Consider the following 13,459-nt stretch of genomic DNA (forward strand, 5'->3'; position numbering starts at 1 on the left):
GAGCTTTGGACCATGGAAGGGCGGTCAGGCGGCAAAACACAATCGGGCTCAAGCGCGTGTGTGACACGTGCGGCCGGGAGCTGGCACAGGAGCTGCCCCGGCGCAGCGCGAGCGGCCTCTGCGGGACGCGCTGCTCCCGCGGGCACTTCCCACCGAGCTGTGTCCGCGTGGCTGCGCTCCCAGGAGCGCTTCTCACCTCAAACACCCGAATAACTGTGTGCAACACTCATGTGCAAGAGGATCAGCAAAATGAGCGCTTCTTTCTCGTGTGATGGTCATCCGAAGGCACATCAGTTATGTCTGTTAGCCTGAAAGCTTGCTTGTCGTGTTTGCGTGGGAAAAAAAGAAGCAAGAATGCGGCTGCATTCTGGGAAGGATTACTGAACGGGCAGAGAAGAAAGAGAAATTTAGCGCTAAAAATAATGGCAACACAAGGAGATTCTTGGAGAGATTCTCTGGTTGTGCTGATGGGCACTGGAGAGGAATCAAAGAGGCGGATTCCTCCAGGAGCAAAGCATGCCAGCTGCTGAATACTGTATATAAATGGAGCCTATGGGCACAAACACAGCTACTAAATGCTAAACATTTGCAAAAATCAAGCTGGAGCTCTCTAAGTCCCATAGACTGACTACAACTTCAGAGCTACTCCGTGTGCCACGCAGCCACCAGCAATGGGGGTCACGAGCCGGGTTCGCGCTGGTGTTCTCAGTGGGGAGGGACAGGTTAAGGACACCTGCACTGCCTGATGTGCTTCAGATCCGTTCCCCGCAGCATGTCCCCAAGCCCTGGGACATTTGCAGCTGCCACCCCCGTCTCTGTGGGCTCCCTCCGAGGCTGGAGGAGCTGGGACAGGAACTTCAGTGGAAACACAAGAGGGACTTTCTGTGATTAGTAACACTCTCAGTCCAAAAGCGAGTGTAAACCTGCACAGAAGTGTCTTCTTGGACCACTGGCTGTCACAAGCAGCTCTCCATGCTGTTTTCTTTCCCAGCTCCCAATTCATAGGCTGAATTCACACCCTTACTGGGTCATTTTGTCCTTCGCAGCGCAGCTCTGAGTCTGGCGGCTCCTTGCTCTAGCGGAGCCCTTTCCTTTTGTCCGTACAATCCTTTCCAGGGCTCAAATAGGCCAAGGTTTTCCTAAGCTCTAAACAGAAGTGAAAACACCAACTGCCATTTGACCAGTTATGCAAAACAAAACCACCTTCAGCGAGGTGTGATGTGCGGATTAAAGATTTTTTTCCCTTGAGCTCAATGCGATCTAAAAAAAAAAAATCTCTTCCGGCAGCTTATGACAGTTTAGCTAACCCAGATCCTTAAAATACTTCTGTCTCGGCGTACCAAGGAAGGTCTTTGTCAGGGACTTTCCAGAAGCCCTGGGCAAACCTGCTGCACGCAGGGCACCGTGCAGGCTTGGGAGGCTCACCGAAGGTCTGGGATGCCAGAGTGAGACCTGGGGGGTTGGATGTCAGGAACAGAACAAGCCTGGGCATCATTTCACTGCTAAACCTCTTGTCAGTCATCTGGAACCTCATCTCACTGTTCTGAGAGCAGGGAGACCAGGGGCGGCCAGAGCACGGTGCTCCCCACGGCCGCAGCGCGGTGCTCCCCACGGGTGGGCGCAGCGTGTCCAGGGGGCGGCAGCAGCTCCCATGGCTGGGCTGGAACTGCTCGGTGAAACAAAACCAACAGAAAGCAACTCAAATTCGCTCCCGATTTCCAGCTGCCTCTCACAGACCGCGCTCCTGTCACCCTCTGCGACGTGCACGAACACGAGGCTCAAACGTGCGCAGTCCAAGGGATTAACCAATGGATGCCATGGATGTGTTGAGAGAAAGCAGGCTACGTGCCTGCAGAAATGAAGGACATAAAGAGATCGCTATGAAACACTGTCACAGGCTTCTTTGGTAGTTTTTGTCTACTTATAGTAGCTCTGTGTCGTAGCCCTCTTAGAAACCAGAAAATATTATCATTGTGTAAGCTTACCTGTTTCACAAACAGGACCACGCTTATGAAAATACCTGAAATCTGGATAGGCAAACAGAATATTTTAATTATATTCATCTAAAGAACAAGATAAACTCCACAACCAATAGAAAGTACATTCACATTAACTTAATTGCAATGGAGCTACATCTTGCTAGACAATCCAGAACTAGCTGCTGCCTGGAGCTCGAGCTCTATGAAAATGTATCTACAACTCCTTGGAAAAGTAGAACATTATATACAAGTACTTCCTAGCACACGCAGAGTTAACCTTGCGCACTGCCCTCTCCAACAGAACTGGTTTTGAGATGTATTTGTTTAAACAAGTTAACAGAAATGTCAGAGGCCATTTCACCAACTGCGTATGACGACAGCCTTCCTGCTCCATCAGCACAGAACGATTACAAACTGGGAAACAAAAGCTTACTAATGGTGAGTCAGAGCAGGAAAATCTGCCCAGAAAATACATGCAAATGAGAGAAAGACAAGAGAGACTTTGCATCATTCTGCCTTCCCCTTCTTCCTCTTTTCCCCCAAAGAACACGAGCTGAGCAGGGACTGCCTCTCCTGCTGGAACAGACTGGGAAGAACTGGGCACGCTGACTCCCCACAACTCCTGCAGGGGTACTGGTGGTAAACTGGATGTCTGGATGAGTCCCAGACAAGCGTAAGGACTTTTGGTTATCTCAGGGCAGGAAACTGTTTGCCAGGAGTGTCAGGAAACAGCACATCCTTCCTAGGATGGGCTTGTGCATAAAGCACAAGAGACCTTGGATCTGCTCCAGCATGGGAAGCTCTGGATTTTCTATGATCCCATGGACAAACCGCGCTGCTGTTTCCCTCCAACAGCAGGTCCCACTGCAGGGGACACGGGAGGCACCTTCTGCCACCTTCATAAGGGACCCAGCGCCAAAGGGCTTGTTGAGTGTTGGGCACGATAAGGGCCTGCAGGGAATTCATTTTTATTTGACTGTAAGAGCCTTCTCTTCAATGTTTAACTGTAAATACTGACTAATAATCACGCACACACAGGAACTTACCAGAACCAAATCAACTGACAAGATGAACGGTGAAACACCAAGTTCTCTCCCGTGTACACCATTCCTTGCTGCCTCTCTGCTTTTCCACACCAGACGTGACTTTTGCAAAACCTCCCTAATGCCAAGAGGATCCCCATGTTCTCCCCCAGCGTGTTGCAATCCCACACCAACACCTTTTGGAGAAACCACTCTGCTGGTTTCCCTGCGTACGAGCAGCAGAGCGGCCGCGGTGCCGGCACCGCATGTCACACCACGCCACGCCGTGCCAGCACCGCATGTCACACCACGCCATGCTGTGCCAGCACTGCATGTCACACCACGCCGTGCTGGCACCACACGTCACACCACGCCACGCCGTGCCCAGGCTGCAGCCGGGACTGCGCTCTCCCCTGCACCCCCGCATTCAACGTGACCCAGCAGGACCAGCTGTGCTGCACACGAGGTGCTGTTTGAAGCTGAATTGAAGGTCAGCCCCAGTAAAGAACACAGCAGCAGTCAAATCATAGCACTGAAGAAGATGCTGCGGCTGTGTGCCTGTCGCACAGCTGGGCTGGCAGCTGCGCACCCACTCGGTACACGCAGAAACCATAAGGGAAAAGAGGGCTGTGCCCTACTCGGCTTTGGACTTGATTTCCACTTACGAAACTCCTTGATTTCCAGCTGTGACCATGACACAGCACAAGGCGCCAGTGCCTCTGCTCTGCCATCCTCTCCCAAAGGCACCTGCTGCCTTTGGAGGGGCTCTGCAGCATCTCTTCGTGTCACTCCGAAAACACTACCAACCTCCTAAGCCGCTCCAGTTTGAAGAGCAAGGCTTACTCAAAACAAACTAACAATAAAAACACTGCTTCTGAAGTTTCTGATTACATGTTTAACTTACTTTTTTTTCAGGAGAGGATAAAACCAGGTGAAATGCAATGAGTTATTCTGGTGTAGTACTGTTTAATTTCTTTCAAAAGACTTAACCATAAATAATCGAATGCTCCCACCTCTTCCAGGAACACCAGTTCTGCTCTGCCTTCTTCTCCCTGAAGCTGGGCTTCACTGGGCTGTTGTGGCAATTAATTAGTTAACGTTTGCAAGGTGCTTTGAAGATGAAGAGTGCTAAGTGCTCAGCATTAAGCATGATTATTATAAAAATACTGCAGGCTCTGGCAAAGCAATTCAGGCAGGTGAGTATTACATTGAACTCACTTTATCCCTTTGCCTCAGAACCACCAGCACTCGCGGCATGTTTCAGTCACCCAGAAACCCATGGTGTGTCTTGCCTTATAGCTTAATTATAAACCAACTTCTAGTCAGTCCTGTGCTGTGTGGCGGAACAGAAAGGCCAGACATTGTTCACATTGCAAAAACCTACCTGTGGGACAGACCAGACAGCAAACTCTGCCTCCTGCCAGCACAAACAGCTCCCATAATGGACCCAAACGGGTGATGGTTAGATAAGGGGACGCCCTGCGGCGAACAGCCAGGCTGCACTGGGATCGTGGCAGACAATAACGACACCGAAAATAGGCAGGAGAAGCATCAGGCAGCGGCTGAGGCCCAAGGCAGCGGAGCCGAGCGGGGGACACGGGCTGGGCGCTGTCACCAGGGCTGCAGGAACCAGCACCCTTCCCGGGGGCACCACACCTGGGTACATGTCCGGGTACATGCCTTTGGATTTTTGGTACATAAAACGGCAAAACACACAGTCTGGGATTTCTTCAGTAACCAGGGAAACCCAGTAAAACAGTTTTTTCTTCTCCCTGCCACCGCAAGGCTGTTGCCTGTTAGTGTTTGATCCCTCTTTCCTATGTATATTTTCTTTAAACTTACTCTCCTAAAAATATTACAGTTGCTATTCTTTCTGCACAGTGTATACTCCAGAAGGAAACAAGCTGCTAACCAAGCTAGTAAATAGGTACGTCTGTTAACCCACCTACACTGAAATGAGCTAGTAGGCTGTTTTTCAGGACCGTGGTGCCACCAAGATCCCTGGAGCACTGAGCTGCTCCTCCCGAGCTCCAGCGCCCGCCGCCCTGCAGCACAGGCTGGTGCTGGGCACCTGCTCACTTAGTGACAGGACGAAACAAATGAATTCCTGCTATTACAAACCACTTCCACTGCACTACCAGGGCTTTTAAAGGTTCATGGCAGGATAAGCCATCTCCCTTCATTCCCAGGAGTGCCATTTCCATGGCTGCTGAGCCCTTGCTGCAGCTCCCATTAGCTGTGGCTGAGGCTGCGAGTGCTCAGCTGTTCTGGAACACAACAGTTGGGTGTGTTTGGGGGAGATAATCACCCCGGCTCCCGACGACTGCTCTGGGTGCATCCAGGGTGTTTGTTCTCCTGATGTGAGGGGCAAGTGCGGGTACATGCTTGGGAAGCCTGTGACACAGGTACACGCTGGGGAAGCCTGTGACACAGGTACATGCTAGGGGAAGCCTGTGACACAGGTACATGCTGGGGAAGCCTGTGACACAGGTACATGCTTGGGAAGCCTGTGACACGGGTACATGCTTAGGGAAGCCTGTGACACAGGTACATGCTGGGGGAAGCCTGTGACACAGGTACATGCTGGGGAAGCCTGTGACACGGGTACATGCTTGGGAAGCCTGTGACACGGGTACATGCTTGGGAAGCCTGTGACACGGGTACATGCTTGGGAAGCCTGTGACACGGGTACATGCTTGGGAAGCCTGTGACACGGGTACATGCTGGGGAAGCCTGTGACACAGGTACATGCTGGGGAAGCCTGTGACACGGGTACATGCTTGGGGAAGCCTGTGACACAGCGTGTCCACAGGGCTGGAGCACCGGGCTGCCCGAGCAGGGGTGGGAAGAGGCTCCACCTGCCAAGGGAGGTTTGACTGCAGCTCTTGCCGCGGCACCTGCGGCCCCGGGCAGCCAGGAGCGGGGACAGCGTGCCAGGTCCAGGGTGCTGTGGGACACGTCTGGTCACAGCCCGCACCGACCCACAACACAGCTGGAGCGCTGAGCTGATGTGTCCATGAAGGGCCGGACCTCCTGGAGCTCTACAGGAGCAGCAACTTCAGTCCTAAATTTAATTGGCAAGAGGATGATTTGATAGACATCTGCCTTCTAGTTAGAAAGTGCTTTAGAGAGACAGCAGATTCTTCAAAGTAATTCTCCTGCATCACCTACAGTTCCTCCTTCTTATCTAAATGCAATATTAGCAACCCAGCTATTGATGCTCCCCAGGGATTTAATTATTTGGAAGAAAGCACTGTTTGCTGCAGCCAGGGCTGGGTAAGCTCTTCTGGGATCAGGCTCCGGGCTGCTTTATGGCTCGACATTAGAAGGAAATCGCATGAAAATCAGGCTTCTTGTACAGGATCAAACAGATGCAATCGCCACGCACAAAGCTGAAAGCTCCTCAGTGAAGAAGGGGTAGCGTCATTTTTGTTTTTCAGACGCTGATATGAACTATTGAGTGAAAACCAAATAATGAAGCACTGATTCAGTCTCCAGCGCCTGCCAGACTCCCGCGGGACGGCGGGAGGTCTGCTTGAACAAGGCTGCTTTCAGCCTCCCACCTGGAAACCAGAAAACGGAGAGAAGCGAAGAGGATTTAGTTGCAGTGTAATCTGGGGCCACCACGTGATGCTGACTGGTCTGTGATAAGGTTTCCAGAGCTCAGCAGGTGTGTGGGAGTGACTGCAGCCGCCCATTCCACATAACGATGCACAACCACAAGAGAAGGATCTGAAACAGAGGTCAGAGGAGAAAGAGTGTGGGAAGTCAGGGGTGAAGGATGGGCGATGGAACCAGATAAAACGTGTGCCAGACATGACTGACAGTAGAGAAATCAAACTCTTTCTGGGTGAGGCAAGCTGACTGGTGCCCGTCACAGGGCACTGCTCCATCACACTCATCATCCCAGTTCCAAGTGTATTCAGATACACTGGGACAACCGGTTGGAGACCCCAGGAAGCCCAGACCAGAGCACAGTTCACAGCACACTTTGCTCACTTACTTCTTTCACATCTTTGCTACTCCATTCAGCAAAGATATTTGATTCCTTCCCTTCCAGAGCTCCTGTTGTCACAAGGAAGCTGAAAAATCAACAACAGAGTCATGACAAATTCAAGCAGGACCAATTCTTTACTGTGTACGTAACCCCAACACCAATGACACAGGACAGTTTCAGCTCACTATTGATACTCAAAAGACAATGTCCCCACAACTCAGACCTTTTGCCTCGTTTGATGCTTCACAACGACACACTAAATGTAGACATGGACCTAAATATACTCCACATACTGTCTGCATAGAGTAAAACACTACGTGTGGACCAGCTCGGCAGATTTATTTCAAACACTTCCCAGCAAGACTTCTACGTGCCGGGAGCTTCTTGGTCAAAGGAGCAGCACATTAACCACAAAGATTTTCCCAAAGAAGCTGGAGATCATGGGTTTATGGAAATCAGGTCCTTTTACTTTCTGTGCAAGCTGCTTTTCACTCCTGCAAACTCCACCCGCTTCATTACTGGAATTGGAGCAGCCTGTTCTTGAGGAAGCACAAAGCAGCGCCCTGAGATTTGCTCCTATAAAGGGAAACAGCAAAACCAAATCAAAGAAACTCATTTACTACACAAAGTTGTACTTTGCTTGTCTATAGATACTAAATATTTTGGAAAATGTCTAAGTAAATCGGTGTGGAAAACTGACAGTTGGAAAATAACATACTTTCGTTATTTTTGTTTGAATCTTCACAAACTTGTGCACTGGTCTATTTTCTAATGTCAGGAAAAGGAAATTTTAAAAGCCCGACCACAAGCAAACCGAAACACCTGCAGGCTGGGGCTTCTCCAAAGGAACATGCAACAAAATGGTCTGAGCAGCCTGTACAAACATTGCACAAATTGTGACTTGCACATACAAGGACTTTAAACCCGATTGCTACTGTAATGATGAATCGTTGCGTAACCGAAGCCTTGCAAGCAAAGTATCGTTTGCAAAGGGATCACCCTCCACCGCTTTCTCAGTTCCCTGTTAATTTTTTCCCTGCTGCAACTCTAGTCCCTGGAAAACAACCATAAACACCCTAAGGTAATGACCCAGCTCAACACGACGGTATTTATAGCACTACTATTTCCCCTTTAGTACATTTTGGAGCACAGAGAGAGCAACCAGACCCCTTGAGGATTATATCCTAACATATCTACTATAAATATTTATCTGACTAATTTTAGCTTCACCTAGGTCTTTCAGGGACACGCAGCGGGCTTGGGAAACCAGAGAAGCAACACAACATGACCTTCTCATGTTCAAGCCCGTTTCCCCTTGCTATTGCTGGGTTCAGCTCCTGGAGTGTCGCCCATCGGGAATGGGCTCGCGGCAGAATGAGTGCAGGACTCGCAGCCCTTGTCGATGGTGTCGATGATGGAGAATGTAGCAGGTTTCATCCTATTTTCACGCCACATAAGACCCTTTGCCACGGCAATGAAAAGCCTGGTGCTGCCCTAAGTACTGTCGCTCCAGAGAGGTAACTCCTTTGTGCCAAGCACAGAACATTCTCAAGAGAGAAAGATGTTCGTTCAGCTACTAAAATAAAATAAAATAAAAATGAAATTCGGGTCAGAGTAACACCTGGGAAGCAAATTGCAAGTCAGAATAACAACATACCTCACATCTCCTTAATGACTGTCTCAAAAAGGATGCAAGAGTGAATGTATATAAATAGCACAGAAACCAACGTCTCCAGCAGACACCCACCAGCCCGGGCTCCCTCAGCCCCCGCGGCCGGTGCCTGGAGCCGCCGCCAGAGCACGGGCAGCGATCCCTTCTACCCGCACGGCTGCAGCCGCCTCCAGCCAGCGCGCGAAACCCAACTGCAGCATCTCCAACACGCTCAGCTGGTGTCGCTCAGGGACCTCTCTGGCTTTGCCAACTGCAAGGCTCCAACTAGGACATGTTTTAAGAGACCTTCCAGGCTCTCCCCGTCCCACCTGTACCCCCCTGAGGAGACGGGAAACCTCTGCACCTGCCGCACAGGTGAGCAAGCAGAACAGCCCCCGCAGCCAGCTCCTGCACAGCAGCCTCCAGGTGGTCAAACACATTATGTGATAAGAAACAGCAGCAGTCATTGAATAATTCATGTGATAAACTATTTCTGGAGCACTTGATCAGCTCTACTGGCTATCGTTATTTTTGCTGAATCAACAGTTCCCCACCAGAACATATGTTCTAGCAAAACAAGCAGCGCTGTGACAGGTTAGGAAAGACATTTACTAAATTAAATGCACACTCCACTTGCTCAGCTGGGCCATAGCGCGGTACATACATGGAAATCTAAGCAGCTAAATGCGTACTCCTCCTGAAGTGGCTGTCTGAGCACACACAGTCTGTCCCTTCAAGGTTTTTTCCATTAACATACCCCTATGTAGAGCTACAAATCAAAATGAGAGAGAACAGAGCAGGCCAGCAGAAGAGCAAGAGAAATAAAACACATTGCAGGCCGTTTTGCAAAAGGCGGCGGTTAACTATGATCAGTTAAAAGCAGCTGTGGACAGAGCGATTCTGCAACTAGGGGCTGGGGAAGCGAAAAGCGGCTGGAGAGAAAGAAGGTGCTTTGCTGGGGGAGGGAAATGATCAGGGTTTTACTACCAACATTGCCCAGGGACATCCCCCACCCCTACAAACGTGGAACCCTTCCTTGCTGCCACCTTCCTCCAAGCGGCAGCTGTGAACCGCTCTTCTTGTTGCGCAGGGTTGGCCGCTGTTCAGAAGAAGGAAGGAGAACGCTGCGCTGCTGCTGAACACACGAGGAGCTGAGCGGCACCGGGATGATGAGGCTTCTTCCGCCAGTGGAAGCGCGTACATGGTACCCCAGCCCCGTACTCGCACCACACTCCATGGAAACACGCCTGTGGCATCACCTTGGTAGATCCAGCAGCACAGAATCTCTGCTTAACTTCTCTTCCCACAGGTGGGACAAGAGGAATCGCAGCACATGCTGGGATCTTCAACTCAAAATACAAATTCCCCGTCATACTCGGTATTGATAATACACAAACTCCGAACTACGCACAGCATGATCTCATTTTGTGCCCTCGATGATGCTGAGGCGCCAGCAGGTGACGAGAACGCCCTGCATGGTTTTGGTGGGGTGACGGAGCTGGCGTGACGGGGCAGGGACGCTGCGCTGCCCCAGCAGCTCCCACCTCACAAACACCCACGGGTTTTGCACGGCTCAGCGCCGCGGTCAAACACAGGAACCATTGCAGAGCACAACAACAAAGTCACACGTAACAGGTTTAACCAAAGCTGTGTATTTTCCTGCTATGGAAACCGGTCACAAGAACCAGAAAGCTGCCCAAAGACAAGGATTTCGTGCGCTGCTCTCTGCTAATCTGCCCCGTTCCCTTCTGAAACCCTGGAACTGATGAGTGGTGACATGGGCCAGTTACAGCCGGCCCAAAGCAGCAATCTAAGCTCTCCCCATCAAAGCTCTGCCAGTGCCTTAGCAAGGGTCACACCAAAGCACAAAGGTATTTCACCTGCTGCCTCCAAATGACGTGACGCAGCCTGCAGCCTGGCTTCATCCGCACACAGCCGACTCCAGCGCACACAGGGATTCTAAGCTACAAGGCCTTAAGACACTTCTTTTTTCCCAGAAGGAATAATTCAGAAGCCCAAGCAAAGCGGAGCTGGCAAGAGCTCAGTGGTGCACAACTGAATGAGAGACACCTTCGCGTTTAGACAAAAAGCAGCTCTGAAGATTGCAGTTTGTCCTTGTCTACTCAGAGCAGAAAACATAGTGCCTGAAGCTGTAGCAAAAGGTGAGTTGAGACTCGAGAACCTTTGGGAAACTGGAGATAACTAAGCAGTACATCGTCGGGAACCAACAGGTTAAAATCCATCGGGAAGGCTTACATCAAGTTTATCCTGTCTCAGAGCATGAAGGTCCACGTCCCAAACTACTTCTCCGTGAACCTCCAACACTGGTGTTTCACACCAAATAACCCAAGAACCAAAGTATTCTGTACTGCAGAACTGTGGTTTTAAATATTTACTGCCCTATACATCACAGCAAATATTTTCCCGCTTTCTAAACACTGAAGTGAACCCTTATAGGCTTACAAGCTGTGATCCCATCCAACTAACAGCAGCTGCTCCTCCATGTCACACCATGGCCCTAAACCCACAACCCCAGACCAAAGAGGCGTCAGGCACAGCCTAAACCCAACACCATTGACAGCCTCGCACTCACAGGATCCTACGCATAAGGGGACCGTCTTGGAGCAGAATGAAATTGCACCTTGTCTGAAAAAACACTTAACAGACCATAACTTACACAACAGCCAAACATTTCACACACAGGAGGGTGCAGCCCTGCCTGCCAGGGCAGAAACACACGGCAACAGCTCCGCTGTCCAGCTGGAGCGACAAACCAAGGGCTAACGGGGCCAGAGGGAGGTGGTGGGGCTGCGGGGGACACGGGAGCCCGGCTAGGCTAATTGCATTGGTGTGTGTTCTAAATGGCTGGGGCTTTTTAAATGCAAGATTTCAGTTTATTTTACAGTCGTCTTTGTTACCAGTTTTAAAATACATATATTTATACGGTTTAGAAAGAACCATCTGGAATCGTGTCCTGAAAAATACATCCTTTTGGCAGACACCCTGTTTAGTTCTGATTAATTAGTGCGTGTTGATAGAAAGACAGGGCATGCTTGGGGTTTTTTTCTGATTTGTGAGCCCACTCTTTGTTAATTATCACATTTCCCAAGGAGGGAGAAATAATGTTCTGCCTCTCGAGCTCAGCTGCAACAAACCGCTGCGCACAAGACACAATATACACTATGAATGACTGGGACTTGTGGCTTCAATGCCCCTGCACGTCCTGCCCACGTCCTCATCCGTCCCCTCTGCCGGATTCAACACCTGACAACAGTTCTGCCATTTCTCTGTTTCCAAAGCAACACATTTGGTTTGGGGTTTTTTCCCCCCCTCATCTATTCCATCTTCCTTTAATTTTAAAGCTTTTCAGGTCTTTGAAACACCTACACAACCTGATTTCAGAAACGTCTAAAAGCTGGACTCCTCCACAGCCTTGAAAAAGCCACTTTACTCAACATCTCCGATAATTTCTGAAAGCTGTTCAGTCTTTCCAAGTGGTGCAATCACAGCGTCCTGAAAGCAACGCGTGTTTGCTCGGGGTTCAGCCCCACGGCGTGGAGCGGATCTGCCTTGAACTGCCCCCAGGGACCCCAGCACAACGGTGACACCTTGTTTTCTTGGCTGTGCCAAAGAGCTGGAGCTGTCCCTCCCAGCTCCCTGGTGCTGGCGGCTCATGTGCCAGCGCATCTCGGTCATCGGGTGTCACATCAAAGACAGGTTCAAAAGGAGTTTGTGCAACACGTCTCACAATAACTTCTCTTACAAAAAGCTTCCTTACAGCTTACCCGGGAATTGTTCTTTCTATGCAGCCGAGTGTATTCCAGATGCAAACCACTGTCATACCCAGTGCCACACACAGAAGCCTGAGCTGTCCCAAGTGTCCAGGTCCCTGGCTCTCAACCTGCTTGTTTCCAGCAGTTTCCAGCAGCGTGAGCTGTTCTGCGCATCTGACACAAGCCCGTTCACAACTGGGCAGCTTTTCTTAGTTACACGCTGTGGAGCCCTTGCCAGTAAGTTCAGGGACAGAAATCAGATTTGGAAGCGCTGCTCTGCACAGCTGTGTGACTGATGCAGAGGGGTATTTCTAGTGAACGCATTGCAGTCACAATGCATCGCACATTTATATGATTCACATGTTGTAAATCCAGAATTGCCTTTAACAAGTGTTGTCACGTGTATTCAGGACATCTAAATGGCTTGAAAAAGCTCAGATAACCCCGCTTACTCAAAAACTTCGCTGGCTAACTGAAGGGAAAGTTGTCCTAACATTTAAGAATACAGGAGCAAAGGCAGCAAATAGGTCAGGGAAACGGCAGCGCTGAGGTGCAATAAAGTGCCGGATTACAAAGCTGCTCAAGTGTTCAACCAGGCAGTGCCGCACTGAGATTTCGCTTCTCCAGCGCCCAGCGGTGTCGTGCACGAGACAGATGAACCCAGGGCAGATGAGCACCTGCGGGGCTGCCTGTGACCAGCAGCTGCTGCCGCTTGAGACACTGAGAGCCAGAACAATCCAGGTTAGTTCTGAGAGACCAAGCAGGATCTGTAAAAGGGCAACGCATCCACATATCAGTGAAATGTTCTCAGTTTAATACGGTCACTTGGCAATCATGTCCAGAAAGCATATTCATCTGTAAATATAAAGTTTTTGACCATGTCCATAAGCATTAGAATCACATGAAAAATGTACATTCATATATATGTGAAAAAACCTGGGAACGATATTTATAAAACTCCAATCCTCCCTCACCTGCCGCCTCACTTACTGCTACAGGAGGGCTCTCCCCCAGCCACACGTACAAAGGGAACACAT

Source organism: Nesoenas mayeri, assembly GCF_963082525.1.
Source record: "Nesoenas mayeri genome assembly, chromosome: 11".
Taxonomy (NCBI): Eukaryota; Metazoa; Chordata; class Aves; order Columbiformes; family Columbidae; genus Nesoenas; species Nesoenas mayeri.